The sequence below is a fragment of the Myotis lucifugus genome, unplaced genomic scaffold, assembly GCF_000147115.1.
Source record: "Myotis lucifugus unplaced genomic scaffold, Myoluc2.0 scaffold_8448, whole genome shotgun sequence".
Classification (NCBI taxonomy): Eukaryota; Metazoa; Chordata; class Mammalia; order Chiroptera; family Vespertilionidae; genus Myotis; species Myotis lucifugus.
The window spans coordinates 1-6,948 of record NW_005879496.1 but is presented as its reverse complement, the minus strand read 5'-3'; the positions used below and the strand labels follow the sequence as shown (position 1 = coordinate 6,948).

The window sequence follows — 6,948 nt, the reverse complement described above, 5'->3', positions numbered from 1 at the left end:
GTGATGGGGGGTTCTTCAGGAGGAGGCCCTGAGATCCTACGACATCTGTCCACCTGGCCAGGTGCCCCTCTACACCCCGCCCCCCCTCACCCCTCACGCAACATACACTGGCTCCGCTGCTCACGTGGCGCGGGGGTCTGTGCCGAGTCGCCCCGTGAACCCCCGGCGGGGCCCTAGCCGCCCCGAGAATAACTTTGAAGGCCTCCAGGTTCTTTCTACAAGGGCCCTCTCCCCTCGCCCCCAACCATGAGGGGAGACGCTGGTTCTGCCCCCAGGAGGCCCAGGTCTGCTCCCGCCCACCTGTGGCCTTGGCCGGACCCCGAGGGCTGCCGACCTCGTCCTCCTCGTGGGCCCGCAGCCCAGCACCAGCTGCGGGAGGTGCCCGCTGAGGGCAGGGCCACAGCTGAGGGCCCCACCCCTTTCCCTCCTGCACACCCACCCAGCTCTGCTCCGATCCACAGCCTGGGCAGCCCCAGCTCCCTGAGAGGACCCGGCATTCCAGCTGCCTCCTCCGGGCACTGGGGCGGGGCCAGCCTCGGGGACACGCAGGGGCCCCAAAGGGCTGTCCAGTGCCTCATCCTTTGGGTCCTTCTGAAGCACCGGGGCGGGCGGTTAGGGAGCAGGGACCGTGAGGCCAGAGGCTCCCGGTGCAGCCCTGCTGACCGGCACAGGAGTGAGGCGGGCGCTGGAGCTGCCCTACCTGCTCGCCCGCAACGCCGCCTCCTGCATGAGCCGCGTGCATGGGGGCTCCATCCTGGGCACTGAGGGCCACTGTCGGGGGGAGGTCAGTGCATGTGGGGGACCAGCATGGCTGCCCCGTGACCGGACTGGCCTCACCGACCCCAGCAGACGCGGTGGGGGTGGGGGTGTCTCAGGTCCGAGGCCTGGCTTCTCTGTGGGTGACGGCACCCTCAGCCCGCGGAAGTCTGGGTGTCTTTGTAGAGATGTTGCCGTTCGTCAGAGCCCTGGTCGGGCCCCGCATGGCCTTGGGCGGGACTGGGCAGCCACGGCCTGGCCGGCCCAGGGGCGCGGGCGGTGGAGGGTGGCGCGTCTCTCCCGGGGCCTGGGGTGCGTGTGCTGAGGCCCTTGGCTGCTGCCGGGTAACCACGCGTGAGCTTCCCGGGCCTTTGCTGGTGTAGACGGGACTCAGCGGGGTTCAGAGTCGCCGGGGACAGCGTTGCTAGGAGACCGGCTGGCACAGGGGCTGGAGGGGAGCTGGGTAAACCCCAGGCCGGGCGCTCGCCGCTGCGTCCAGAGGGGTTTCACAGAATCGGGGACTGAAGGGGACCCTCTGCCTGGGCCTGACCCAGGGGCCTGCGAGCTGCCCACGGGAAGACTGGGCAGAACCGACTCCGTCTCTGCCGGGAGCAGCACAGGCGGCACTGCCTCTGACTCAGAGCCTGGCAAAGCCGCCGGGAAAGCCGGTGGCCCAGGCTGGTGCCCCACCCCCGTCTCAAATCGGAGGGGGGGGGGGGGTCAGCGTGCTCAGCCCCAGGGCAAGTGCCTTTGAGACGGCTGATGCCTCTCCTGCAGGCCCAGCTGTCAGCCAGCCGGACAGGGGGCCCTGGGCGCCACCTCAGACCACTTCCCTTGAGGGGAGTGGGGCTCCCCTGTCCCGGGGCAGAGGGGCTGTGCTGGGGGAGACCCACGCTGGGTCTGCAGGGCTGTCTGGAGGGAGGCTTCCACGCGGCCCCAGGCATTTCTGGTCCTCGGATGCCTGAGGGCAGGGCCGCCAGGGTGTCTGTCAGCGTGCTGAGTCCGGCTGCCCTGGCCCGGCCCTTGGAGGGCCTGGGGGGTGGGGGGACGAGGAAAGGACGGTCTGGGGTCCTTCACTCTCTGGGACCCAACAGACAGCGCTTCTCACAGAGGGAGGCCAATGAGAGGCAGGCTGCTGGCTCAGCGCTGCCCTGAGGATGCTGGGAGAGAAGCTTTAAAAAATATGTATGTATGTATACGCCCTGGCCGGTTTGGCTCAGTGGATAGACTAGCGTCGGCCTGCGGACCAAAGGGTCATGGGTTCGATTCTGGTCAAGGGCACGTACCTCAGTTGCAGGCTCCTTCCCGGTCTGGGTCCTGGTCCGGGCGCGTGCAGGAGGCAACCAATCGATGTATTTCTCTCACATCAGTGTTTCTCTCTGTCTTTCCCTCTCTCTTCTACTCGCTCTAAAAATCAATGGGAAAATTTCCTTGGATGAGGATTAACAAAAAAAAATATGTATGTATAGATATTCATTGCTTTTAGAGAGAGGAAGGGAGAGGGAGAGAGAGATAGAAACATCAGTGATGAGAGAATCATGGATCAGCTGCCTCCTGCACGCCCCACACTGGAGATGGAGCCCACAACCCAGGCCTGTGCCCTGACCAGGAATCGAACTGTGACTCCTGGTTCATAGGTCGACGCTCACCACTGAGCCACGCGGGCCGGGCTAGGAGGGGAGCTTGTGAGAGGAGGGACAGGCCCTGGGGAGCAGGAAGCCATGTCCAGTGCAGCTGCTCGGAGAGCCTGAGGGCCTCTGACCCCTGCAGCCTCCTGTCCCCACGCAGAGCCCGAGGGCGGCCATGAGGCCCTGGCCCCCGCTGGCCACTGCACTGGTCCCGACCCCCTTCCCAGCTGAGCAGTATCGGGTCCCCCTCAGAGGCTTGCTGAGCAGATACCCCCCAAGTTTCCGCCTCAGAGGGCCTGGGGGTCCAGGGGGTGCTAATGCTGCCAGCAGGGGACCCACACTCTCTGGGTCTAAGTCTCGGCTCCCAGCAGGTGGTTGCTCCCGGGCCTCTGTGCCCCCCCTGCCCCGTCCTAACCCGTCCCTGTCCCAGTCCCTGGGACAGGCAACCCTTCAGAGCTGGCCAGCCGGAGCCTTCGGGGCCGCCCAGGCCCGGGCGAGGGACCCTCCCTGCTTCTCGAACCACACCCGCCGGCCTGCTGGGCACTGCTTGACTGGCGGGGGCAGGGGGGCAGGACGCACTGACGCACTGTGGTCCTGGGCGGGGCTGCGCTCTGCCTGAACTGACACAAACCTGTTTTCTCTCTCCCCCTCACGCCCTCCCCTCCCCCTTACCTTTGTGCGAGGTAAGCTGACTTCCTTCTCTGCAGTTCTGTCATTAAAATGAGCCTCTGTGGAGGGCAGGTGCTGGGGCTGAGGCCAGAGCTGTGGAGGGCAGAGGGGAGGCCGGAGGCTGCCCTGACCTCCACGGGGGGCGGGGGGCGGCAAGCGGCCAGGCCTGGGCGTCGGAGGGGTGGGGGCAGCCTGGGGTACAGGTGGCCTTTGACCCTCCCCCACGCATGTCATCCTACTGACCTCACCGGAGCCCGGGAGGGTGGGCACAGAGGTGGCAGCTCCAGCTGCCGGGCAAGGCCAGGAAGAGGCCCCAGAGGAGAGGGGCCTCGGGCTGCGGCCGCGGGGGCAGAGCTGAGCCCTTCCTCCAGTGGAGGGGCCCAGAGGCCGCGGCAGACAGGCACCTGGGGTGGGGACAGGCCGGCCTGTGGGTAGCCAGCGGCAGCCCCACCCGCTGCGAACATGCAGTGAGGAGGGATGCTCGCCGCCCAGCCCGCCTGCCTCCTCACAGACGGCCTGACCCCGCAGCCAGGGTCCCCCGTAGGGGGAGACATCTTGGTCCCCCAGGGCCCCCGGGCAGCCACCCCTGCCTCACTCGTGGGGAGCCCGGCACCTGTGGGCCCCGAGGTCACGCTGCCGGGGGTGCAGAGGGCGGCCCTCACGGTGCCTTTTCCTCCCCACGCAGCAGCCAAGAGCATGCTGACCAAGAAGGCTGACGGCGTGAAGGTGAGGCTCCCGGCTCCCGGCTCCCGGCTCCCCAGGCCGCCCGAGGGAGGCCCTCGGTCTCCCCCTGACGCCCTCTGTCTCTGCTGCAGACCCCGACCAACAGCACCAAGAACAGCGCCGCTGCCACCAGCCCCAAGGGGACGCTCCCTCCAGCCACCCTGGTACTGGCCCGCCGCCCCCTTCCTGGCCCGGGAGCCGGGCCTGTGGCAGCCGCCCCTCAGGAGGCCTGGGCGGCGGTGGGGCCCTCCAGCCGGTCTGACGGATGACACGCCCCCCCGCCCCGCTGCTCCTTGGGGGTGGGGTGAGGGGTAGGGTGAGGGGTGAGGGGTGAGGCTATGTCAAGAGCCCCGCTCAGCAGCCGACAGGCCAACTCCTGCCTCACTGGTGGGTCCGTGGTGAGAGGCCCACAGGGGACCAGGGGCCACGGCACAGACCAGGTGCTGCCCCGCACAGGCTCCGAGGGAGACGGTGGCAGCGGGCCCCCCGCACAGCCTCCCAGGACGGGGCCCCCGCACAGCCTCCCAGGACGGGCCCCCCGCACAGCCTCCCAGGACGGGGCCCCCGCACAGCCTCCCAGGACGGGGGTGGGCTGGTCTCACTCTGTGCCACCGTGATCTGCAGGGAGGCAGGGGCCCCGGGCAGGTGTGGGATGGGCCCTGCTGGCCTGTGGCTGCCCAGAGGGAGGGGAGGGGCTGGCCAACATGGGGACCCCCTGCTGGGGAGGATCCTGGGCTCCAGGCCTCACCTGGGGTGGGGGGGTCCTGTCCAGGAGACCCCACAGCTGGTGGTCGGGTTGTGGCCATAGAGGTGGGGTTGCTGGTCCACCTGTTCTCAGTGATGCTCAGGGGGCAGGGGGCTCAGGGCGGCCGGGTACAGGGGCCCACCTGACGCCCCGGGAAGGCGGGGTTTGCTCAGGGCGTCCAGGCCCAGCAGGGGAAGCCCCGTGCGGCCTCACAGCCAGCCTGTCCTGGGCTCCTCCACCCCCCCGGCCCCTGCATCCCCCACCGTCTTCCAGCCCAGGCCCCGTGCCAGCCCCTCCGCAGCCGGCCCTACAGCTTCTCCCCCGCCCGGGCCAAGCTCTGCATCCCCACGGCCTGGGCCTCACGCCTGCTTCATCGCTGCCCCTCCCCCTCGCAGCTGCTCCCCACGGCCCCCTCCATCGCTGCCTGTCCCCTCTGCTCCTCGGCTCTGCTGGGCGCCCGCGGCCCCTCCTCTCACTGCCTCCTTCCTTCCTCTGTAGGAACCTCAAACCACCGTCATTCATAACCCTGTGGACGGGATCAAGGTACTGCCCTCACCCTCAGGGAGCTTCTGTGGGGGGCCGGAGGCAGACCCCTGGCCCCGGGAAGGGCTGGGCATTGACCCTGTGGGGGCAGGTGTCCCAAAACCCATCTCGAGGCAGCACGGCCCACGTGTCCACCGCTGCTCCTGCCGGGAAGGCCCCGGGCGCTGCCTGTGGAGGCATCGCTGCTCCCAGCCCGCTGGGGCCAGGGGCCCAGGGTCCATGATGGCAGAGTGGGGCCACTTCTCAGGACCTCCTGGCTGCCGTCCACCCTGTCCACTCTGCCCTGGCTGAGTGCGGGGCCTGGGGGGGGGCGCCCAGACCGGTGACCCCGCCCACCGTCACCTGCTGCCAGAGCTCCCTGCGGGCTGGCCGCTCCACTCCTCTCCGCTCCTCATCGGCTCCCATCCCACCCGCATCTCAAGGGCAGGGAAGGGCTGGCCCTCGGGTGGCGGGTCCCCAGCTGTTTCCAGGACAGGCACCCCCAACCCGAACCCAGGCCTGCAGCTGGATCCCCAGCCACGGGCTCCTCAGAGGCCCCCGGCGCAGGGAGGGGGCTCCCTGGACAGCCTTCTGGGCTGTGGCATGAGTCCTGGGTCTCGACAGGCAGACCCTCCTGTTGGCCCAAAGCCCGGAGCCACATTCGCCAGGCGGGAGGGGGTCCCTCGGGACCCTGTGGGGATACCCCTTCTGGGGAGCAGGCTGCCTGGGAGCTTGGTGATGGGTGGGTGGCAGCTGCTTTGTTATCTGAAGGGCAGCATCTGGGCTCCCAGGCCACTGGAGGGGTGGACCAGGCCCGGCTAGACAGAGGAGGCCGGGAAGGAGGTGTGGGCGCCCCACACTCTGCTGGGCCACCCAGGTTCCCTCCCACTCTGGGTGCCTCCCCGCGTCCCAGGAGCCTCGGGACTCTCTCGGGCCGGGCTCCCTCTGAGCAGAGTCTTCCCACCGCGCACATGGTGTTGCCTTGGGACGTGGGCGGTGGGACCTGGGGTCACACGGAGCCCGGCTGCCTGTGCGTCTCTGGGGCCAGGGTCCTGCACGGGCACCTCCCAGGCCCCTGACCCCCAGGCCCCATGGCGGGCCGGGCAGCCGCGTGCTGACCCTGCCTCCCTGTCTCCCCAGGACTCGTCGGACAGCGCCCACACGACCATCGAGGACGAGGACACGAAAGGTGCGCGCACTCCCCACCGGCAGGGGCGCCGGGCAGGGGCGTCAGCGGGCGGGTCCTGGTCAGGGTCTGACTCGGACGTCCCTGGGGCTGGCCGTACAGCGACAGGGATCGGGCCCAGCCCGCGTGCCAGGCTGTCCAGGTGTGCAGGCCTCCAGCCACGCCTGCCAGCGAGAGGCTTCCGCCCTCCGCCCTCCCACCCGTCCCCCAACTCGCCCCAGGGCCAGGCGCCCAGTTTCCGCAGGAGAAACGAGTTCACGGTTGGATTTGCTGAATGTCTTCAGGTTCCTTAAGGTCATGACCATCTGGCCGGCAGTTGAGTGGACGAGCAGTCGAGGGCCTTGCCAGGGTTCTGTGCGATCCCGTGGCCTCGAGGTGGGGGCGGGGATCTGGTGCCCAGGCCCCAGCCCAGGCCACACCCCCACATGGGGCTATGGACCCCCTGACACACACCAGTGCCCTTGGGGCCCAGGGCACCCCCGCTGGCCCCGCTGCAGTTTGGAGGCAAAGGCCAGGCCCACCCTCCCGGCGGCTGCCCAGCGCGGAGGGGAGCACGGGCCTGAGCAGGGAGACGGGCGTGTGAGTGGCTGACGGAGACGGAGACAGGCTGGACCAGCAGCATGGAGGCCGGCCCCCATCTGGCCTGCGGGGGAAGGGGATGGGGGGTGGGGCCCGGTCAGGCCGCTGCTTCCCAAATCTGACCCCAACCTGTGCGGCTG

General features: G+C 69.3%; 1 long non-coding RNA gene across 1 annotated transcript; it reads left to right on the top strand.

Annotated features, from left to right (window-relative positions):
• The first annotated feature begins 3,737 nt into the window (after positions 1 to 3,737).
• On the top strand, positions 3,738 to 6,239 carry LOC102423587. The gene is made up of 4 exons (XR_002827903.1): positions 3,738 to 3,779; positions 3,869 to 3,940; positions 5,020 to 5,064; positions 6,184 to 6,239. It is a non-coding gene; the product is annotated as an uncharacterized LOC102423587 (long non-coding RNA).
• The last annotated feature ends 709 nt before the right edge of the window (positions 6,240 to 6,948 follow it).